Raw genomic sequence first — 25,208 nt, 5'->3', positions numbered from 1 at the left:
AAGATAATATGTTTTGTTCAAATTCCTAATAAAAAATATTTTTTTAAAAATAAATAAATCAGGCTTCCTCAAACTCAGCCCTGCAGATGTTTTGAGACTACAATTCCCATCATCCCTGACCACTGGTCCTGCTAGCTAGGGATCATGGGAGTTGTAGGCCAAAAACATCTGGAGGGCCGAGTTTGAGGAAGCCTGAGCTAAATGGATCAGTTGTCTGACTCTGTGTAAGTCAGCTTCCTATGTCCCTAAGCTGAAAGGCACAGCCTCACCTCCAAATTCTGTGAGAATTTCTCCAGCCCACTCTCTACTTTCGCCACCAGAGAATGGTACTGGGCATGTTGGGAGGCATTTATTGCCCATCTCTACTATCCTCCATCTGCAATATGTGGATAATAATAATAGTGACCAGCCTTTGCAGTTTTGCTGTGAGGGTTATTGAGATGATTGGTGTGAAGGTGCTATATAATAGCAGTGCACGTGGCCCTAAGATTCACCTCGTATTTCTATCTGTATCTCTGTGTTATTAAAAATACAAGTCCCTCTGCGCTGTCTCTGCTCTGTAGTTTGGGTTCTGTGCTGCTCTGTATAAAACAAAGCTCTTTGGTTCCCATTCATCATACTTCCCCTCCCCCTGCCCGTTTGGCCAAAGTAGATGAAATTTGCAGGCACAGGATTCCCTCCAGAGTGGATTAATTGTAGTCAAATGGATCCAATGATTTTTTTGTGGGGAGAAGTAAAAGGAGTTCACTTTCTTTCATAATCCTTTAGGGGGGTGTTGTTTCTTGCCATTTCTTATCTTAAAATAATTGAGATGGCCAAGTGAATGAATGATTGTATCAGCCATCGGCCATAGCAATAAAACAACAACACAATATACAAAGAATAGAAATAAAAAGTCAGTTATATAAAATGCATTTTAGGGTTTTGCATCAATAGTCAAATAGTGGATCTTATTCTAATTGCCCCAGCTAAAAATCTTGCAACCTTTGTTGTCACCTGCTCATCTTGATCTGCCAAGAGAAAGGACACTGTGGCAGTGGCTGGGTGACCCGGAATGGACAATAAAAGAGGGGTGATAATCTCATTCCTCAAGTCTTCATAAAGAGTGCAAGCCAGAAGGAGATGGACAAATGATATTGTTATTGTTTGTACGGTTTTTTTAAGAAAAGTTTTCAGCTTCATGCTGATTTTTCCACTGCTTTTTTGTGTCCTTCAAGGCATTAGAAAGTGAGGCTATCTAAAACTCTGCCTGAAAACTTCTGCAGATATATATATATATATATATATATGCTTTCGTAGATTTTCACGGGTACAGGAATGCAGGTTTTGGTGTCTTCGGGTGTCTTCCCGTGTAAGAGTTGGGGTGTCTAGGCGACGTTTCGACGAGGTCTCACTCGTCATCTTCAGGCTGGTGCTTTCGGCTTCTTGTTATATATATATATATATATATATATATATATATATATATGCGCAATGTAGGATTTTTTTTAAAAAAATCTTAAATAAAATTTTACACTTTCAAAGACAGCTCCCACTGTTGTGCTTTGCCAACAACAATATAATAATAAAAACAAACCAGAACTCTAGTGCTCTGCAGGAAATATTTAGGAGAGCATCAATTCTTGCAAAGCCCATGGACCTAGAAGAAGGTAGAGATATCAGAAACTCTGGAGCTACATAAATGTACAGAAGCAAATGTAAGCATTGGGAAAGTCAAAGAGTCTACAGGCAGCAGTAGCAAAGTCCTCCCACCCCATGACAACAACTAACTTCCCCCCCCCCCCCCAAGATGGTGAGGGCAGTTCCTCTTCCCTTTCCTTGAGGTAAGTAGTCGCAGCAGCAGGAAAACAAAAATGGCCTACCCAGATCATTGCTGGCACCTATCCCTCCCCTGCCATGATGTCTCTGGTACCCTGAGTCATGCTGGCTTTTACTGGACTGATCTATCAATTGTATATGTTGTAGGCATCTCTCTCTGTGTGTGTGTTCAATATAAACTTTTGGAGTTGACATCTTTTGCCTTTGTCTCTGTGAATGTTGAGACGTTCCTCTAGTTTCTACGGATCCAAAATGAAGAAGCAGGGAAACAACCTACCAGCAAAGAGGGGGAGGGGAAGTGTAGTTGTGTACATGTGGGTTTTTGTTTTTAACACACTGGCAGTTTAATATTGAAGGCATGCAAGGAGACTGGGCATAGGAGAGGTCTTTTTTTGGCTTCCTGTTGCAGAAAAGCTTTTCTAAAAAAAAAACCCCAAAGAGTCCTGCTGCACCTTAAAGACTAAAGCAGCAGCAACAACAGCACCCCACTGTGGCACAAGCTTTTGTGGATATTTCTGCACCAATTGAGCACATGACATTCCTATGATGAGATGGACCTCAGCGCACAAACACTTCTGCTTCAAGGATTCTGCTAGTCTTTAAGGTACAAGACTCTTTCCTGTAGCCTACCAACGTGACTACTCCTCTGGAATTAAAAAAAAAGGGGGGGGGAAGAGTTTGTTGTGTTTTAAAGGCAGAAATGTGTCTCTTGTGCCATGTTTTTTCTATTATCTTTGCAGGATGCTCATTAGCTTCATATAAGCGAATGATTTCCAGGCGCATCGAGACTCATTCCTGGGAACAGAGCACAACCTTCCTAGTCACTGTTTGAGTTAAGCACAGTGGTAGTTTACAGGGGTTCGACTGCAGTTTCTACAAATGGTGAGAATAAAGACTTGGTAGTTGGTTAGCCCAGACAGAACCAACAAGTTTATTTTCCCACACTGGTGGAATTCTGGGGTTCAGAGCTCGCATGTCAGGCTCTGTGGCTGATGCTTTGCCTAGCTAGAGAACTAGGGCAGCACATGTTCAGGCCCAGGGGTTGGAGGGACATGCATACACAGCACCAGTCCCTGAGGTTGGCAGACACAGTGCAATCTCGGTTTTCAAGCGTTGTTGTTGTTTAGGCGTGTCCGACTCTTCGTGACCCCATAGACCAAAGCACGCCAGGCCCTCTTGTCTTCCACTGCCTTCTGCAGTTTGGTCAAACTCATGTTGGTAGCTTCAAGAACACTGTCCAACCATCTCGTCCTCTGTCGTCCACTTCTCCTTGTGCCCCCAGTCTTTCCCAGCATCAGGGTCTTTTCCAGGGAGTCTTCTCTTCTCATGAGGGGGCCAAAGTATTGGATCCTCAGCTTCAGGATCTGACCTTCCAGTGAGCCCTCAGGGCTGATTTCCTTCAGAATGGAGAGGTTTGATCTTCTTGCAGTCCATGGGACTCTCAAGAGTCTCCTCCAGCACCATAATTCAAAAGCATCAATTCTTCACCGATCAGCCTTCTTTATGGTCCAGCTCTCACTTCCATACATCACTACTGGGAAAATTCCAAAAGACTGTTTGACTTACGAAACATTCAAAAACCAAAGCATGCATTTCCGGAAGCATTTATGTCTGGAAAACTCAATACGGAAGCCACATGGCATGTTCAGTGTCTGAAAAGCGTTCGAAAAACAAAGCAGTTAATTCCAGGTTTTTGGCATTTGAAAGCCGAAATGTTCAACTTCTGAGATGCTCGAAAACTGAGGTTCTACTGTACCTCCATATTGGTAGGCCAGGCTGAAAATTAGGAACCTGTCCTTCCACCACTGCCTAGTCAACAGCATAAGGTAAAGGTAACGGGACCCCTGACCATTAGGTCCAGTCGTGACCGACTCTGGGGTTGCGGCGCTCATCCTGCTTTATTGGCTGAGGGATCCGGCGTACAGCTTCCAGGTCATGTGGCCAGCATGACTAAGCCGCTTCTGGCAAACCAGAGCAGTGCACAGAAACGCTGTTTACCTTCCTGCTGGAGTGGTACCCATTTATCTACTTGCACTTTGGCGTGCTTTCGAACTGCTAGGTTGGCAGGAGCAGGGACCAAGCAACGGGAGCTCACCCCGTCATGGGGATTCGAACCGCGACCTTCTGATCGGCAAGCCCTAGGCTCTGTGGTTTAGACCACAGCACTACCCGCATCCCTCAGTCAACAGCATATAACCTCTTATTTGCAAACTCTTCAAGTGTCCCGACTTTTCCTGGACAACCTGGAATTCCAGAAGCCACGCTGGATTCGGATTTGCTCCTGGAATGTTCCATTTTCCCCTCCAGCGCTGCCAACAAGCTCAGGGAGGAGGATGAGCTGCCGCTTGCAGTGGTGCTGCGCTTTTGCATGAGTCAACTTGCCCTCACAAGAACACGGCATCAAATGATGCGTATGTTGATTTTCACCAGAGGACTGTTGGAGGGCATGCCTTGCTCCACTGAAGGTGCTGGCCCAAGTTGACTTCAGAGACTCTGGATCAGAGAACATCCGCCCCAGGTGTTGATACGTAAGTGTAATATCCCAGCCTGAGCAGAGAAATGAAGGCCAGCTGGTGAATGAAAAAGAAATATTAGCAGTTTAATAAGGAGGGAATGAAAGAAACCCATTTGAAAAAAAGCAGTGCTGTAACTAGTCATTTTAACAGCCACAGCAGGATCCTTACAACCTCCCCTCCCTGAGGAACAGCACAGGGACAAATTACGTTTAAGCCCACCGGCGCTGAACCTCCGTGTTATCACTGCTTGCATAGATTGTTCTGCTCTGAAGCTGTCACGCCTTTTAGAGCAGGAACGGCCAACTTCTGTACTCTCAGGGGTCAGCTCTATCTTCCACAAAAGTGTAGTTCAACAGGACCCTTCACAAGTGGTCAGGCCCCACCATAAATCGGACACCATCCAAGCCCTCTTCGTGAATTCAGAAGAACCTGAGTGAGCATGAATCATATAGGCGGAGAGGCAATAAGCATTTAGGTGGGTGCTGGACCACCAGCCCCCAATGATCTGCCCCTGTATCGCACCTTAAGTGGGAAAGGGGGCATCTACAAGGGCGTACAATGTGGGGGGCGGAGGGGGCGGCCGCCGCAGGTGCCACTCTGGGGGGTGACAAATGGCCCCTGCCTCCCCCCAGCTGTAGAGTGGCTGAGGGCGCTCACAGTCAGTATGGGTGCCACTCGCACGGTGACCGTACGGGTTGCCACTCTCGTGCACTGTCCATACTGCTCGTGAAGCCCGTATGGTCACCCGTATAGATGGTGCGCACGTGCGGCATCACATACGGGCTGCTGCACATGCACACTCTGTATGGGATGCTGCACATGTGCACTCTATACGGGCATCGCACGTGCGCCACCGGGCGGTTTGCCCCACCCCTCGGCATCCTGTCCCAGGGGCCGGAGAGGGTTCCTCCACCACTGGGCATCTAACTGCCGTGTACAAAGAAGCTTCTATGTGAATTCAAGTGGATCCATTTTTTTTCATGAGAAGGTTGAGGGTGGAGCAATCTCCCCAGTATGTGTGGAGACAGGAGACATTGGAGGTGGGTCTGGCACATGTGACCACTGCCCCTACACACTGTATGCCAGAACATGTCCTTTTGAACATGTGAAGAGGGTTTTTGTGGAAAGGGCTTCTCAATGATAGAACCCATGAGATTACACTATGTCATCACCTACAAACATGTACATTTATATAACCTATCCAAAAATCAGCCCTGGGTGCTCACTGTAAGGACAGATCCTGAAGCTGAGGCTCCAATACTTTGGCCACCTCATGAGAAGAGAAAACTCCCTGGAAAAGACCCTGATGTTGGGAAAGATGGAGGGCACAAGGAGAAGGGGACGACAGAGGACAAGATGGTTGGACAGTGTTCTCAAAGCTACCAGCATGAATTTGACCAAACTGCGGGAGGCAGTGGAAGACAGGAGTGCCTGGTGCGCTCTGGTCCATGGGGTCACGAAGAGTCGGACACGACTAAATGACTAAACAACAAATCCAAAAGAGACATATAGTGGACTATATCTTTTTCTTATGAAGAGAATACCTTTCTATTCTGTGCCCAATACATTTTGTGGCCTGAAGCAAGGCACAAATTCATTCCCCCCTGCTAAAGCCAAGGCTTTCAAAAGTCTTGCTGCACTGTGCGCAGTGCAACCCTTGACATGTCTACTCTGACGTTAGCCCTAGCAGTCTTACGAAAGTGTATATACTGGATTACAGCCTCAGAGACCAACTCCTGTCTTCCACCCTTATGGTGCTGCTTGGAGCAAGTTGTTTCACCCTGCCAAATGAGAGGGCCGGCTCTGCAAACATTCTGTCTTATATTGGTTAACATTTGGTAGGGCTACTGGAAGCCACATAAAACTCAGGGCAGTCAGAACCAGCCCCGTGGCTGCCTCTGCTTGCCAATCCCTACGCTATAGAGAGCAGCTCTTTCTTTCTGATATTAAAGGTTATCATACACATCTTAAATCTATTATAGATCTTAGGCCTATAACACATTTAAAACTTTGTAGCTACTGGCAAACAACTAAATCATTCCTTTCTGAAAAAGCTGGAGCTTTGTTTCAAAGCACTCAAAGCCTTTAAATCTATGGGTTCTCCCGCCCCCCTGACACTGAAGTATTATAACAAAGTTATATTCCTTTGCCCCTGAGGAAGGTGTGTACAAAAACCTGTTGCACATTTCATATCTCTGGACATTTCATACTTCTCACAGAAGTATGCATATCTGGTCATAACAACAATATATATTTTAAAATTTCTTATACCCCACCCACCTGAGTGGGTTCGCCCCCCAAAATATGAATAAATCAAAAACATCAAACATTAAAAGCTTCCCAAAGCAGGGCTGCCTTCAGATGTCTATAAAAAATTATATAGCTGTTTAACTCCTTGTCGGGAGGGTGTGACTACTGAAAAGGCCTTCTGCCTGGTTCCCTGTAATTTCACCTCTTGCAGTGAGGGAACCACCAGAATGTCCTCTGAGCTGGAGCTCAGTGTCCAGGCTGAATGGTGTGGGTGGGGATGCTCATTCAGGTATACAGGGCTCAGAAGTATATCCCACTCAGTTCAATGGAGCATAAGAATTACAGCCTCACAGAGCAACCTAATGATGCTTGTGTAGGATAAGTGAAGTAGTGGATGATCTGCCACTCCCCAAATGTTTGACATTCCAAAGGCAACACAGTAGGCTATTCATAAAGGGACGCAGGTGGCGCTGTGGGTTAAACGACAGAGCCTAGGGCTTGCCAATCAGAAGGTCGGCGGTTTGAATCCCCGCAATGGGGTGAGCTCCCATTGCTCGGTCCCTGCTCCTGCCAACCTAGCAGTTCGAAAGCATGTCAATTGCAAAATGCCCTAAAATTAGGGAGAGGTGAGTGGGTGTTCTGAATGCATGTGCCGAAAGAGGAAGCTCTGGATCACGTGCATAGGTATATATAGGTCCCTTGATCAGTTTAGCCTGCGTCCCATTGGCCTGATTAAACCCTGCATCAAGGGACCTACCAATTGTGTGTTGTGGCTGTCCAATCATACCCACCCACAACACAGGGTTTGGTTGCCAGGTCTCTCCGCAACACATGCCCTCTTTAAGGGAGGACCCGATTTGCATTATAAAAACCACCAGCAGGTGAATGAAATAACATAAAATTTAAAGGTACAGCATCCAATATACAGAAATGAGAATACCAACAGCAGCCACATTAACATGCAAATTAAACAAAACAATATAGGTCTAAATTGGGGGTGGGAGTATCTTCCACCCTTATTCTCCTATTGTTTCCTAAAAAAAAAACCCCCTCTCCATTGGTTTCAATGAAGGGTACCTTATGCTATCTCCAGGATGATGCAGTTGAGCAATCCAATTCTGCAGCTTCTCAGGAACTTTGAGGAGGCCATCTCTGGCTTGTCCCTGCCCTCAGAATGGTCCATTTCGGATTTTACTACTGGTGGAAACATCACTAATGTTAGATGTATGCCCAGATAACTTTCTGGGGACATTAACTTTGCACTTTCTCTCCATCCTTACTACCTCCAGTCAATGGGACTGGAGGTTAGGATTGCTCTCTTAGTAAAGTTTCATGTATCTCAGCACCAGTGGGTGGCGTGAGAGAGAGGCAAGTGCAGAGTCATGAGTGTCTTCTCCTCCTGCTGCGACAAGCATCCCCCCTGGCCTTCCATAACCAGAAGGGGCATGAAAAGGTTAGAGCAGAGGCTGTCTCCACACAGGCACAGTCTCCAATAGCTTTGGAAGAACCCAAGAATGGAGGGTACTTAGACAGCTGTAGGGAGGTGGGGACTTCCAGTCTCAGCAACTGATCCATGGGGCAAGACCTACCAGGGGTGAGCTGCTGTGCTCCTTAGTCCTGACACTCTATCAATTCATGTTCTTGCTAATAAAGAGTTAACTTCAACTTGCACAGTGAAATTGACTGCCAGCTTGTTCCCGACACCTGCCTTACTTCAATGGCTTCCTCCCGCAGAAGCTTACGAAAAACAATAAAATAAAAAAGAAGCCAGATAAAACCAATAGACACATTAAAATATTAATCACAAAGCACTAAGGAATCCATGTGTGGAACCAGACAGCAGATCAAGATTCCCAACTCCAGTTGAGCAGACATAGGCTCTCTTAATCCATGTTAATACAATGTTTTAACAGGTTTTTCAAAGGGAATCAGCCAAAATGAGCATACCCAGCAAACTTCCACAACACCAGCCCCACCATCTAAGGAGACTAATTCAGGAACCCCAATCAGGGACTTGAGGCACAGCAGAAAAAATACAGGAGGACACATTCCTTTATATACTCAAAGTCTGGGGCTTTATTTCGATAAGGCTTTGGCCTGCTCTGCTTAAGTAAACAGGACCAAAGCCATTTAGGGCTTTTTAAAAAGTAGCATACTGATCTGGACTAAAAAAGAAACAGGCAATCCGTGAAAATCTTTCTGTATATGAATCTTACCATCCCAGGGGCTAGCCCCACATAGTCACTGGGCTACAGTAATTTCTGGTGACTGTCAATTGGCACATCTTGTGACAGAAGGGCTGTACATCAACCTCCACTGATGGAGAGAGTCCAAAACTGTATGCCTTGAAAACAGTGAAGCCAATTGATTTGTCTGGGTTGCCAGCAATTCATATGCCTAATCAGATGAATTTGGTTAATTGTATTCCAATCAATAAAGTTTTGGCACTGTTAAACTCCAAGCAATCACATCTGTGTTTTCTTTTTTCTTTTTCCATTTGGGAGGCAAACACAGTACTTGTTGGTTGAGTCAAGCAAGGCCAGGGCTTCACTGGCATGTTGGACATTTTCTGTTTGTGATCTGAACACTCTTGAATTTTAAAAGAATGCAAAAGTAAAAATGGCATAATAACTCACATTCAAGATGCAATTCTACATGGCAAGTTTGAGAAGCAGTCCAATTCATGTACTGGTTTTTTTTGTGAGGGGCTGGAATTTTACAGGGCGAATTAATTGCTCTGCTCAAAAACTGTCCCAGTTGAGGCAAAAGATAAGAGCAGAGGTAATGTTGCCCACTTAAGTAATGGATTGAATGGAAATCAAACAAGGAGGTCAGGGGTGATGTGGTAAATAAGTGTAAGAGCTCATCAGGATGGTCCCTTTGTCACCATGGCCAAGGGAAGTTCAAAATGCAAGCAGCTGTGTGGATCTATAGATATTGTCAAGGCTTTGGGAAAGCTATTCCTCCCCTGGTTGCAGCAAGATCAGAGAAAACAAGGAGAGTTTATTCAGTCATAATAGTGAGAGACAAAAGAACGCAGGAAGCCTTAACAATGGCGTTGCTCCAAACTGGACTCCTCCTCTCTCCCTCCTCGCAACAGTATCTCCCTTTACGGTGGCTGCTTGTGGCCAAATGTCTCTGATTCCGTTGTTCCTGCAGCCTTAGTGAATGCCAAGTTCTGGGAGAAGGGGGATCAGAAATACTCTCCAGTGACAACGTGTCAGCTGGCTGCCCTGTTGTAGTCCCCCCCTTCTTCTAACACTTCCCAACTCTTCTGTCCCTCTATCTCTGACCCCCCAAACCCCTGCTGTAAATCAATACTGCATCCCTCTTCTCCTGCAGCATCAGGAGAAGGGGAGTGTGATCTCCACCATTCCTCCTCCATCTCGCCCTCTTGAGTCAAATCCTTGACAGATATGGATGGAAGACTGGTTATGCAATTAAATATAATCAAGCATGCTGCAACATGGTGACATCCCACTGCTAGCATCCCAATGAACCCTGATTGTCTGAATGTTCCTCTGACTCCACAAAAGGCTTATCCAAACCTCTATTTCCCCCATAGCTTTCCCCCAGGGAAACCTGATCTTTAGAGCTAAATTGGAACAAATGGGAATCTGGTTTTGTGTGGATTGCCATTTGTTCTGATTTAGCACTAAAGAGTGGGTTTTCCAGGGGAAAGTGGTAGGGCAATGGCAAAACTGCTCGGATCGGTGCTTTCTAGGCACAGGGTAAGCAGAAATGTGGATGAGTCCACTGATTCTTGAGCTCTCTGCTACCTCATTTGCAAGGTACCCAGCCTCCAAAAAAATATTATAATGTCACTAAACCCCCAAAGGTCATTTCAACCTTTTAAGGGCATTTTTGGTAGTCCACCACCTCTATGAAACAGCTGAGAAAGTCTGGACTGAATACTTTGGCCTAGAACTGATTATAACCTGTTGTCCTTGAGGGAGAGGAAAGTAGGAACTTCATCATATCACTGGAACGTTCAGTCGGTTCTACCATCAAACCTCCAGATAGCATCCTTACTCTTGAGCTGCTCTGACTTTGTGAGAGTCCTGCTATCCTACATGGGCCTCCCTATTCTCACCAAATCAGTCCACGCTGCTCCTGCTGCAATATTGATGAAAAAAAATCAACATTAGCACAAGCCTCATTAAAAGCTCAGCAGGGCTGACACGAGAAAATTCACTCTGATCCCCATACAGAGGCTAGTATGTTCATTTGCCAGAGTGGGTGTGTTGTACCACCTTCCTGCCTCGTTTGATGGTTAGTTTATGACTCTTAAAAGACCTGAGTTCAGATTCTGGGTCTTGTAAGAATTCGAGTGAAGGAATTCAGGAGCTTCACAGAGACAACATCTTCCCCTGGCCTGCAGCAACATCCTTCATGGACCAGCCCTATTCAGCTACGTTGAGAGTTGGTAGATTGCAGTGCCTGACGTGTGAACCTTTAAATTCCAATCTCACCTCACCCACAAACACTTAAGATAATCTTGGGCAAGCTATTATTCTACAGCTTTCCCTCCCACACTGCCACAAAACAGGGATATTGCGGACACATAATGCCGCAACCTTGCTGTATCGGAAATACTTGGTGATATATTGTTACCCCAAAGGGGTAGATGGTGTCCAACACATTGCCTCTTTGATGTCCTAGGTAGGGCCTATATAGGGACCTGAAACTGCTCTGTAGCTAATATGAGACGCCTACTAGGCTGCATCCTTTAAGGAGCTTGTTTTGTATAGGAATTTATTATGTCAGGAGAAAGGTCTCTGGGTTTCTGGTAAGACCACCAGAGAGTGCACAGTAATAGAGGTGGTGTAATTCCCTTCAAGATATGGCACTAAACAGCAGGAGTGCCAATTTGAATAAAATATTGTGAGGGCCCAGGTAAGCCCTGCGTTATTGATCTCATGACACAGTGCATACAAACCATTTGGATGGGAATGCCCATAAGCTTTGTGGGGGCCCAGCCTCCTCAAATATTTTATGAAGCCCCCACAGCCCCCAGGAGTTGCCTCCCAGGCTAGACAGCTTTCCAGCATCTTAGGAACATGAGGTTTGCATGTGAGAGGTGAGCTATCTCTCCCTTGGCAATGAACCAGTCCTTCCAAGTCACATGTTGGCTTTGCAATCAATAGCCATGAAAAGGGAAATATTTGGCAACTTCCTCTTAAGACACTAACTCAGTAGTGTCCTTGTTTAGTGGAGAGCCTCCCAATGTGGACCCTGAGAAGAAGAGGCTTTGAGAGGACGAGACTTTGCTATTAGGAGTTTGGAGCCATTGCTCAGGAGGCGACTTCCTGGCCAAAGTCTACCTACTTTTCTATGCTTTGTGCATAGACACTTGCTAAAGTTAAACAGATCTTCGATCAGTCACTGCAAGAGTAAGGGACCTACTGTGAAGCATGTTGCCCAGGGCTCTATTCAAGAAAGTTGGCATCTAAATAAATGATGATTTTGACCTTCCTTACTGGGTTGTTCTAAGGATTTCTGAGGTAGGTTAAAGCACTTTGTGTATTTAGGAGCAGCCCTACCCAACTAAAATACTATGGACATGAACTAGCCAAAGCTAAGCACTTTTCAGTTCTTTTTGATTTGATAATAAGCCCTTCTGAACTTTGTCATATACTTGTTAGCTCCCTTCAGACAGCAACAGCCGCAACAAACCGTATAGACCGAGAAGCTGTTAACGAGTTTAAAAGGTTGAGCATAAAATGGCAAAGTTATTGCATTATTGCAATGCGGATTCTCAGGGAGAGAAGTAAGCATTGCAAATGGCTTTAACAGCTAAACATAATTATGAGGCATATAAGCAAATGGCCTTTATGAAGCTTTGTGATTGGAGACCGAGGCCCAGGGTGTCAGCTGGCTAGCCTCTGTAGCCTTATACACTGTAGGCTTTTGCCAAATATGACGAATCTGGAATAGGAAACTGGGGTCTGAGGTGCCAGTCTCTGTTATCACAGAGTGATTGACCTTTCTAAATGCATGAGAAGTCAAAGTCCTCTAATCATCTGTCAATACAAGCAAAGCTCTGAATCTCTCCCCGGGCTCAGACACTGTATCTTGGCTTCGGTCTTCTAATCCGGTAGATATGGTCCCAACTCTGCCCTCCCCATCTGCCTCCCCTCCACACCAAGGCAATAATTCCAATATTGACTTTCAACACAAGGTCAATCCAGAGGCATTTCTCTTCCCCCTCCCTGTTTGTTTCTTTTTAAAAGCAAGAGATGAGAAGTAACATTTAGGGCAACGTTTTCTATGGATTGTGGGAGTTTCATGTTTTTGTGCTTTCCTACATCCGACTAAGAGAACTCAAAAAAGAGGAGCGAATGGAAGTGGAACAATACAAAACCGACATTCATGAATTAAATGCTCAAACATTAATTTAAAAGGTTTGCTCTCCTTGAGATCAGACAGTGTGAAACTCCGGGTGCTCGGTTTACGCTACACATTGTCACGTGCATTTGAAAAACCAACAAAACACAGCTAGCATTTTGTGTGAAGCTGACTGAAAGTCTCAACCAGAAACATGAAGGCTTGTAGATGTAAATCTCGACTCACAATTGTGCCACCAGTTGTGGCTGCCAAGGGTGGAACTCGTTATGCCCTCAGCAGTTCATTTGGCTGCAGATGGAAATCAGGTTGTGACAACAAGCCAAAAGCACGGGCAGGCTTTGTTACATCTTACGGTGTGTTTGCCCCAGCTTGTTTCCCAGGCTATATGTGGGGAACAGCTGGTGCCATTTGCACCAAATCCCACATGGAGTCATTGCTTAGTGTGTCCTACTTCCCTGTTGGTTGTGAGGAAGGAAAGTTCCTTGTTCAAAGAGGATGTTTCAATCTCTGTAATGTTCCCACTGCTTTGGGTGGGGGAAGGAAGGAGCAGAATTGACCCTGTTAGAGATAGGGAAGGGCACTAGGTTCAGTCTCGGTCATATCCAGGTGCGGCAAGGAAAGACCCCCCGTCTGAAACTCTGGAGAGTTACTTCTGGTCAGTGTGGACAATGCCAAGAAAGATGGAACAATAATCTGAATCAGAGTCAGGCATCTTCCTAGGTTCCTAGATAGTGATATTGACCACCTTCAGCAGCAGGCTTTGGGGTATAACTGAAGAGCAGCACATTGTAAATACAGTGGTGCCTCGCAAGACGAAATTAATTCGTTCCGCAAGTCTCTTCGTCTTGCGGTTTTTTCGTCTTGCGATGCACGGTTTCCTATAGGAATGCATTGAAAATCAATTAATGCGTTCCTAGGGAAACCGCCTTCAGACCAGGTCCGGGGACAGTCTGTCCCCGGACCTCTTCTGAAGGCTGGGGGGGGGGGACAAAGGCTTTTCTTCCCACCCCCAGCATTTTAAAAAACCCCGGGACAGCGGAGGACTTCTTTTCGTCTCGCGAGGCGTTCGTCTTGCGGGGTACCACTGTACCGAATTTTTCGCCCTATAGGACGCACTTTTCCCCCTCCAGAAATGAAGGGGAATTGTGTGTGTGTCCTATGGGGCGAATGCAGGCTTTCGCTGAAGCCTGGAGAGTGAGAGGGGTCGGTGTGCACCAACCCCTCTCGCTCTCCAGGCTTCAAGAAGCTATCCGCAAGCCTTGGGAGCCCGCGGGAGTTCCCGCCGGGCTCCAAAAGCTTGCGGATAGCAGCCTGCAGCCCAAAACCTGGGGAGTGCAGTGGAGCGCGCCCCGGGCTTTGGGCAGATATCTGCAAGCCTGGGGAGACCGGTGCGACTTCCCTCTGGGCTCCCTAGGCTTGCGGATAGCAGCCTGTTCTGGGGGCTGGGGTCGGGGGAAGCTCGGGCTCCCCCCCCCCGAGCTCTGTGCCTGGGGGGGGGAGTTTTTTTCTTTATTCCCCCCCAAAAAACTAGGTGCGCCCTATGGGGTGAAAAATACAGTAATTTGTTAGCATTTTACTAGAAGGTTGATAGGTGCCTGAAGTCTTAGTCTTTCAAGGGGAAGAACCTAAAAATACAGGCTTTGGGGACAAGAACAGGCTTAACATGAAAATGTTTTCTACTCTCCATTCACTCATGCTGCCTTGAGGCCTCTCACCCACTAAGTACTACCCCATTAACACTCCAATCTATTGGGCTTCATGCTCCATCTAGGAAACACCACACTTTGCAAGCTGGATGGTCCTGCTCCCTCAGTCTAATGGTCTGAGGCTAAGTGGACCTTTACCCTTAAAAGAGGACTCCATTTGGACTGATTGAACTATTTGCCTCAGGGACCAAAATGGCTGTGGGCCATCTCTGGGAAGCAAATATAAAAATCCTTCCTTCTAGATAAGCATTCTCTCAGAAATCAGGATCAGCCTTTGGCAGCTGCCAGAGTTTTGCCAGCCCTCAGAGTAGCCCAAGACATTTTGCTGCTTGAGGTAAAATAATAATAATAATAATTTATTATTTATACCCCGCCCATCCGGCTGGGTTTCCCCAGCCACTCTGGGCGGCTTCCAACAGAACACTAAAATACAATAACCTATTAAACATTAAAAGCTTCCCTAAACAGGGCTTCCTTCAGATGTCTTCTAAAGGTATGGTAGTTATTTTTCTCTTTGACATCTGGTGGGAGGGCATTCCACAGGGCGGGTGCCACTACCAAGAAGGCCCTCTGCCTGGTTCCCTGTAAAAGACAAGATGGCAGCCTGCCTCCCACTTTCCACATCCAAAAGGTGCCTGGACTGATGACCTGCTGCCAAATTTTACTGAAGGGAGCATGGCTTCCAAAAAGCTTGAGGGAAGCAGGCTCGTTTAGGGAGGTGTGTGACAAGTATGGGGCACACAAGGGTGTGATCTTCAACAGAAGTGAATACCTGGGTGGGGGGCCCTCAGGAGGACTGATGGAGGGGAATAGTTGCTGCCTCACTCTGCTTAAAAGTTACGCCTGTCCTGCAGGGTCTGCTGTGTCTTCCTGCTTCCGCCACCCCCCCAATTCAGCACCCTAGACAGCACCAGGTGACTGAATCTAAACACCTTTCCCCCCTCCCCCCCATAGTGTCACCCTGGGGACTATGGGAAATTTAAAAGGTGACTAGAACCAGCTGCTCAGAGATGCTGGGAACATGGCCAGCAGAGGGAGGTGAGCATGGCAGAGGTTAGCAGTGACAGAGAAGGAGGTCCAGGAGACACTATACCCGGGGGCCCTTCAAATCATGTAAGTGGACCTGCAAATAGTCCCCTGTTATCAGATCCTTGCTTGGTCAGACCACACCTGGCATACTGTGCCCAGTTCTGGTCACCACAATTTAAGAAGGGTGCTGACGAGCTGGAACGTGTACATAGGAAGGCAACCAAGATGACCAGGATCTGGAAACCAAGCCTTATGAAGAACGGTTGAGGGAATTGGGTATGTTTAGTCTGGAAAAGAGGAGACTGAGAGGAGATATGATAGCTTTCTTCAAATATCTAAAGGGTCATGTGGAAGATGGCACAAGCTTGTTTTCTCCTGCTCTAGGAGGTAGGGCTCAAACCAGTTACAAGAAGAAGAAGAAGAGTTTGGATTTGATATCCCACCTTTCACTCCCTTTAAGGAGTCTCAAAGCGGCTAACATTCTCCTTTCCCTTCCTCCCCCACAACAAACACTCTGTGAGGTGAGTGGGGCTGAGAGACTTCAAAGAAGTGTGACTGGCCCAAGGTCACCCAGCAGCTGCATGTGGAGGAGCGGAGACGCGAACCCAGTTCCCCAGATTATGAGACTACCGCTCTTAACCACTACACCACACTGGCTCTCGAAGAAGAAGGAAGAAGATTCAAACTAAATATCAGGAAGAACTTTCTGGCAGTAAGTGCTGTTTGGCAGTGGAACAGATTCCACCGGGAGGTGGTGGACTCTCCTTCTTTGGATGTTTTTAAGCAGAGGTTGGGTGGCCATCTGCCATGGATGCCTAAGCTGAGATTTCTGCATTACAGGGGTGGACTAGATGGCCCTGGAATCCCTTCCAATTTTACAATTTTATGATTTCCCCACCTCCAGTGTTGTGTCATTGCAATGCCTTTTCCACGTGCAAAGCTATTGCATCACCTAATTTGACAGTGACCGAATTCAGCCCTTCTTACTTCTAAAGTGTTTAAACGTTTTTAATTTTTTAAAAATCAAATTAACAAAATGTTTCCCAGCATTTACATCTTTCTTACTCTCTCTATCCACCCCCGCTCTCTTAAAAAAGTTATTTTCGAAACCATATCCAGTCAGCAGATTTAGATTTTAGATAATAAGCTACCTAATTGCATTCCATAGTTTGTGAAAAAATAAACTTACTGGAAAAATCATATATCTTCACTATAAAGGGAGTTCACAAAATAAATAAAAATGACGACAGTCTGCTCATACTGACTCATTCTGGAGCAGCTCCACTGTCTGCAATAGAACTTCTCTGGAGCAATTGAGTTATGGACTGCAGCCAGTCTTAGCAGAGAGAAAAATGTACTTGGGAAAGATTTGGAGTAGTTTTATTACTTTAGACAAATTACATTTTAAAGGTTTTGGCCCTCACACAGATGATGCATAAATCGTTCGTTCTCTCTCTCTCTCTCTCTCTCTCTCTCTCTCTCTCTCTCTCTCTTTTACACACACACACACACACACACAGACACATGTGTTTTCTGCACTCAATTCAAGGCGCTTAAAAAAAATAAAAATTGTTTACTTCTAAAGCCAGGCCAGTCCACATTGACTAAAGGAATGTCTTTTCCCCCTTTGTTCTTTCCTGGATTAAGACCATTGCTTCAAGTTCATTTACTATCTGAGGCACACAATAAGCAGCTTCAGAAGTCATTCTTCCATATAGCTGAAGGAGTGTCTTCACCCCCATTGTTCAGCCCGGACACTGAGGTCCAGCTCCAAGGGCCTTCTCACTGTGAGAAGTGAGGTTGCAGAGAAGCAGGCGGAGGGCCTTCTTGGTACAGTGGTGCCTCGCAAGACGAAATTAATTCGTTTCGCGAATTTTTTCATCTAGCGAATTTTTCGTCTTGCGAAGAACGAAATCCCATAGGAATGCATTGAAATTCAATTAATGCATTCCTATGGTCAAAAAAAGTCCAAACAAAGCCAAATTTGGTACAACAAGAGTTTATTAAGTACTCTTTAAAGTCACACATACTGTAAAGAGCATTTCAAAAATTGAAGGAACAATAAAAATCAGAAAAATTCAGGAAAAAACCACACAAGCTTCCAGATTCTTGCAAACCCCTCCTCAACTGTTCCCCCAGCCACCCACCACACAGAAATTCAAACCCAGATTTTTTTAAAAAAAAACAACAACAGCAGAGTGGCCCAATGGTCACAGAAAATCATAAAAATGCAGGAAAAAAACCACAAGCTTCCAGATTCTTGCAAACCCCTCCTCAACTGTTCCCCCAGCCACCCACCACACAGAAATTCAAACCCAGATTTTTTTTAAAAAAAAACAGCAGAGTGGTCCAATGGTCACAGAACATCATAAAAATGCAGAAAAAAAACACAAGCTTCCAGATTCTTGCAAACCCCTCCCCAACACCAAGTCCTTGAATTCCAAACACCCCAACCCAAAATCCAAAACCCCCCAAAAATGTTTTAAAAGTTTAACTTACCAAATGGCTGCAAAAGAAGTTTTGGAAAAGCTTCAAAAATCACCAAAGTCTTCAAAAACCTCAAAAAAGGCTACCACACCGCGTGCTATGAGTTGCTCCTCGAAGTCAAGTCGCAACTGCACCTCTTCAAGCAATGTACCCTGGTTGAATGTCTTTCCCTCAGCATTTGTCAGGGGAAGATATCAAAACTTCCCTAGAAACAAGAGATTCTGCAGATGCTCTATGAATGTCCCGGACACTGTAGAGCATATTCTCTTCCATTGCCCATTGTACAGTACGCTCCGTCAACGCGTGCTGTCCCCTCTTTTGGGTGGTCTGGAACCCCAGCAAGGTGAATGTGCGGGATTCTGCCTATCCGACGTTGACCAAAGGGTAACGGCGGGGGTAGCCGAGTTTTTGGCTGCAGTCCTCCAAGGAGCAGGTTAACAAGGAAAACCACTGATTTTATATGTATATATATATATATGATTGTAGCCAACTGCTGCCTTTTTATATATATTTCAAGGCTTTTACATGTTATTTTCCTTCTTACGGTTTTTATTTGCATAATGCCTAATAAAGGTTTGATTTCAATGTACCCTGTATTACTGTAACGGTTTTAAGAAAAAGGAAATAAACTTGCAAGACGTTTTCGTCTTGCGAAGCAAGCCCATAGGGAAATTCATCTTGCGAAGCAGCTCAAAAAACGCAAAACCCTTTCGTCTAGCGAGTTTTTCGTCTTGCAAGGCATTCGTCTTGCGGGGCACCACTGTAGTGGCGTCCGCCCTGTGGAACGCCCTCCCATCAGATGTTGAGGAAATAAACAACTATCTGACTTTTGGAAGACATCCGAAGGCAGCCCTGCTTAGGGAAGTTTTTAATGTTTGATGTTTTATTGTGTTTTTAATATCCTGTTGAGAGCTGCCCAGAGTGGATGGGGAGGCCTGGCCAGATGGGTGGGGTATAAGTAATAAACAACAACAACAGAGCCAGTGTGGTGTGGTGGTTAAGAGCGGTAGTCACGTAATCTGGGTAACTGGGTTTGCGTCTCCGCTCCTCCACATGCAGCTGCTGGGTGACCTTGGGCCAGTCACACTTCTTTGAAGTCTCTCAGCCTCACTCACCTCACAGAGTGTTTGTTGTGGGGGAGGAAGGGAAAGGAGATTGTTAGCCGCTTTGAGACTCCTGAAGGGGAGTGAAAGGCGGGATATCAAATCCAAACTCCTCCTCCTCCTCCTCCTCCTCCTCCTCTTCTTCTTCTTCTTCTTCTTCTTCTTCTTCTTCTTCTTCTTCTTCCATGCATTCAAAAATGGAGGAGTATACATGCTTCTGGTCATTCCCCTCTCCCCACAGCTCAACATCCCAGTCCACTTCAATTAACCATTAATTTAGCATTGGGCAGGGGAAAAACAGAGGTGGCAGCAGTTGCTTTCAAAGCTCCAGTTCTTGCCATAGCATCTTCTATTGACTTTTCCTCGGTGGGAATAGCATTTCCTGTTGGGGATGCTGTGAGTTGACATCCTAATCCAGCTCCGGGCATGAAAAGATGGGAGGTGGCCTTGATCTTCTGAATCTCCCACCCAAAGGTAAATTAACGTGTAGCTTTGAGGCAGTGGAATAGGAGGGCGGTAAAGTTGGTGCTTTTCAAAACCATCAAGGGTTTTACACATGTTTGCTCACAATCCACTCAAAGCCTTGATCCCTTCTGGAGAAATCTCAAGGATACTTGTGTATTCCTGCTAGTCAATGGTTTGATGTCTTTTAGGGAGCTACTAATAGAAAGAGTTCTCTTTAGAAAAAAACAATGTTTTAAGCATTGGGGGTTGATAGTTGCTTTAATGTCAGTTTCATGTAGCCTTTCTGCTTCCCTCTTCTCTCTCCTTCTCCAATAAAACCTGTAATGCAATAATTTGGCAGGGCATATCTATAAATATACCTAAATAAAGTCCAAAAAAAGCAGAGTAATTTCCTTAAAATACCTTCAAACGTATGACTGAAATGCATATCCTCCAATATTCCTCTGATGAAAACGGGGACGTCCCATTCCATAATGATAATTTTGCTATTTATACACCACACATCTTACCAGGTTGCCCCAGCCATTCTGGGCAGCTTCTAACATATATAACAACATAATAAAGCATTAAACATTTCAAAAAAACTTCCCTATACAGAATTGCTTTCAGAAGGCTCAGGGGTCGGATACCTCCATCCCCTCCAACATTTCTCCAGTGAAAACAGGAACATCCTAAGGAAAAGTGGGACATTTCGGGATTAAATCAGACACTGGGATGGCTTCTCTAAACCAGGCATGTCCCTGGAAAATAGGGGCACTTCCAGGGTCTGGAAATGCATGGACATTAATAAAAGGGTGGTCTTCTAGCTAACTGCAGATCTGAGCCTGGGATTCTCAAACCCAAATCTAATGGTCAGCCTATTCCAGCTGTTACTTTTCCAGATGAGCTGAGCATCACAGATGCATGAGCCCATGCAGGGAAAGGAAAACGGAAAATAAAGGAAGAAATAGGGGCATTGCCAGATGTTTTACTGACCTTGGGAAGCCCCTGCCATTTTTGTCTGCTAGCAACCTCACCCTGCAGCACATCTAAAGTGAATCAGCAGAATCAATTTTTGCTGTTGTTGTTTAATCGTTTAGTCGTGTCCGACCCTTCGGGACCCCATAGACCAGAGCACGCCAGGCACTCCTGTCTTCCACTGCCTCCTGCAGTTTGGTCAAACTCATGTTAGTAGATTCGAAAACACTGCCCAACCATCTCGTCCTCTGTCGTCCCCTTCTCCTTGTGCCCTCCATCTTTCCCAGCATCAGGGTCTTTTCCAGGGAGTCTTCTCTTCTCATGAGGTGGCCAAAGTCTTGGAGCCTCAGCTTCACGATCTGACCTTCCAGTGAGCACTCAGGGCTGATTTCCTTCAGAATGGAGAGGTTTGATCTTCTTGCAGTCCATGGGACTCGCAAGAGTCTCCCCCAGCACCATAATTCAAATGCATCAGTTCTTCGGCAACCAGCCTTCTTTATGGCCCAGCTCTCACTTCCATACATTTTTTTTCTAGAGCCGTAGCATTTCATGCTGCAGAGGAGAGAATCATGGCTTTGAGTGCCTTCCTCCATACACAACAAAAGAAAAACCTGCATTCCTGCAATGTAAATTTGGCATGGCAATGAGGAGGATTTGGCTAATTGTTCTCTGGAATGTACTATTTTTCTATATGCAGGGAGATTTTTAAACTCTCTCTCTCGTTCCCTGCAGTCCAAAGTGGTACAGTCCAGCAAAGCTTGACCAGTTGAGTCTGCCAACAGTCCAGCCCTGTACTTTGCTCTCTCTCCTGCTGTGCTTTTAGCAGCTGAGCTCAAGATCTCTTTCTGTCACGTGTCAAAATAAATACCGTTTGACAGAAAGGAAGAATACCTTTATCATCCCTTCATTGCTCACTGACTTCATAGAAGCCTACACCTTTAGTCTTCACAGGAAAAAAGAAGGCTGTGATCTCAATATTCCAACACTTTTTATTTACCTTATCTGTAATATAATTAATAGATGACAGCATAAAGATCAAGGTGACTATCAAAGAAACCGAGGCGGCTTCATACGAAACTTGCTCTTTTGAATCATTCTAGGACTCTATCAAAGCACGTGTGATAATTTCATGTTAATGCCGGTTGTTCTGAATCTGTAACTTTTAACCTGTACATACCATTTTAAACACACTACATTTCAAAGGCATTCAAAGCCGATCTAATTTGTATTACAGAATTACATTATAATCTGCAAGCAGCACATCACACTGATTTCTTAAAATTAACGCAGAGCTCATTATAAAGACATCTTCAGAGGTCTCTCATAGGCACACTAAAAAAAGATTTTAAAAAATACCTTGCGACTTAAACCACCACCTTGTATATTTAAAACATACTCTTATAGGTATTCAAAATCTGTCCCCAAACCTTTGTGTTCGGAAGTGGATTATTATTATTATTATTATTATTATTATTATTATTATTATTATTATTAAAACATCTCATGCTCTAAATAGGCCCATTTGAAATCAATGCCCACAACTATTCAGCAACTCTGTTCTGAGCATGATTTAGCTGGTTATAACCCATAACCAGGAGAAAAACAAACCCCAAAGAAAAAAATATTCTATGACATATACAGCAGCAGTCTGGTATAGTGAGTAGAATAGTTGGCCCAGAGAGACATGGGATTCAAATTCCTGTTAGGTAAAGTTGTCATTCACCTTGGCTTACCTCACAGGGATGTTGTGTGAGTCAAATGGGATTGCCCCATGTACACCGCCTTAGAAAACAATTCTAACTGGGGCAGGAAAGGCACAGAGTAGCAGATTCGCCACCACATTCACAGGCCTGTCAGCTCCCATCAGTCAGTGTGGAAAGTAGGAGTGAGGGCAGGGTTTATTTTCCTATAGCACCTCTTAGGCTGCTGCTGCACAGCGACTCAAAATGGGCTCCTCTGTGGGAAACAGGCTGCCTTGGGATCCAGCAGGTTCATTCCTGGCTCTGCTTAGCCTTAGAGTGGCTACTGGTGGCTGGAGTACCACTGGCAAGTGCTCCTCTGCACTTCTACAATACAGTGGAACCTTGGTTTTCAAATGTAATCCATTCAGGAAGTCCGTCCAACTTCCAAAACGCTTGAAAACCGAGGGTCAAAGGGCTGCCAGCAAGTTCAGTGGGGAAAATTGAGAAACGTGCATCAGAAGCCATTCGACTTTTGAGGCGTGTTCGAAAGCGGAAACATTCACTTCCGGGTTTTCAGTGTTTGGCTTCTGAAATGTTTGGCAGCCGAGATGTTGAAAAACTGAGGTTTGACTGTTTGCGTGTCGAGGTCCCCAAGCCACCTCAAATAAACTCACACTTGTTTAAGGTTTTTGGCATGATTTTGGCCACAACTTTATTCAAATACACACATGAGTGGTTGCTTAGGCATTGCTTATGACTATCTGTCCTTGCCCCAGGGACAGAACTGACTTCCGGATTCCAGCGGAAGCCAGTCAGGGAAAGCAATATTGGGGAGAAATGAAGCTGGGCATCAGTCCCTCACTTCTCACCCACATGCTCCCGGGGGCTTGCACGGCCCAAGTCCGATGCCAGGGACTTGGACGAAAGAATGGCAAGCCCCTGGATTCCTTTAATGGAATTCCCTTGCAGCACCACCATTGGAGGGGTAGGCACTTACCCCTCCACCAACCAATTTGAACCAATGCCTAACCACCAACCTTACAAGTTGTGGCGATTTGCTACGCAGTAGGCAAAAACCAAATGGCACCAGCCAATCAGCCAAATGGACAAAATTCCTACCAGGCCCCTGCCCCCAAAGCAGGCGGCCCCATGACAGGCATAGCAAGGTCAAAGCACAGAAACCCCCCTCCCCCCAATTCAGGGAGAGTGGGCGGGTGATCCAGTGCACGCAGCCCAAGAGGATGCCCAAAGCTGCGTGTCCGGTATTTAAAACCTTTGACCCCCTCCTCCAAATTGGCAACATCAAAATCTCCTCAGAGACTCAAACTATCCAATCACTGCCTGTGGCCATCCAAACGTAACTGCCCAGCAACAGTGGGGTGGCCTGCTGGCCCCCACCGCAACACGTGCTCTCTGTTAGGGAGAACATGCTATCTGGAAGTGCAATGAAGATTGTTCTGTTACACTATTTGATGAGGATGCAGCGGCAAGGAAATAACAATGTATCACAACATTTATACACCACTTTTAAGAAAAAATAAGCAATAAGAATAATAAGCAATAAAACCCACCAACTTAATCAAATAGATCAAAACCACAGCAGCCAACAGACCTTCGAAGCTCTCTCTTAGTTAGGGAATTCCTTGCGCTCAGAAGCCCGGCAGAACAAAAATGGTTCCATCTGCTTCAGAAGCAAGGCAAGCCGTGAAGCCATATGGGCCTGCAAAGGGAGGGCATTCCATGAACTTTGAGGCAACTACTGAAAAGGCCCTCCTCCTAGCCTAGCAGATGATAATTTTGCATGAAAGAAAAGATGCTACACTTAGAAGAACCTCACCGGCAGATCTTAAAGTGATGAAGAGCTGTGTTGTATGAGATGAGAAGGTTGCCATTTCTGTAATATTATCCATACTATTTAATCCCCATGTGGTTAAGAATGTTGAAATGCAGATATCCAAACCAATATGCAATGTGACCCAATTTCCTTTGTAGGCATGGAAAGTGTGAAGAGGAATCCACCTCCAATTCATCCATTTGTTTGCAAGAATTATCTGAATTTCCAAATATACATAGTGTTTAATAGTATATAGAATTTGCTGCTATTTGGTATTTTAATGGCGCTTCTATTTATTATCTGAAATGCACTCATCTTTAGTAATTGGTTGATTCACAATACATATTTCACAGTATTTGACAACTTTTGAGATTTTTTTTAATTGACGCCTGAGCAAATTAAAACAATGAAGAGAGGCCAAAAATCTACAGCACTTATGTTTTTTTGGTAAAAAGTAACATTATAAAAGCTGAAAACTTTGTTCAAAATGTGAATAGCAAAATCTGAGAACCTGGAAGGTTTGAAATATTCCCCCACCCCCAAAGATGGATTTTTCAAATATTTCCTGAATGAAAATCATACCTGTATTTTAAGCTGAATTTTCAGTACATCTTAAAGGTCTCTTAAATTTTTATTTTTAGTTGCTTTCTGAATAAATAAAATGAAAATTCAACCAAAACATAACAACAACAACTTCTTCTTCTTCTTCTTCCTATTGTTTCAAAGTAGTTAGGACTTACAGATAGAATCATCTTTTCCTGGACTCTATGGCGCTGTGGGTTAAACCACAGAGCCTAGGACTTGCCAATCAGAAGGTCAGCAGTTCAAATCACAGCGATGGTGTGAACTCCCGTTGCTCGGTCCCAGCTCCTGCCAACCTAGCAGTTCGAAAGTACATCAAAGTACAAGTAGATAAATAGGTACCACTCCGGCGGGAAGGTAAACGGCGTTTCCATGCGCTGCTCTGGTTCACCAGAAGCGGCTTAGTCATGCTGGCCACATGACCCGGAAGC

This window comes from Podarcis liolepis (genome assembly GCF_965112155.1).
Source record: "Podarcis liolepis genome assembly, chromosome: 8".
In the NCBI taxonomy this organism is placed as follows: domain Eukaryota; kingdom Metazoa; phylum Chordata; class Lepidosauria; order Squamata; family Lacertidae; genus Podarcis; species Podarcis liolepis.
This window is presented reverse-complemented; position numbering follows the sequence as displayed.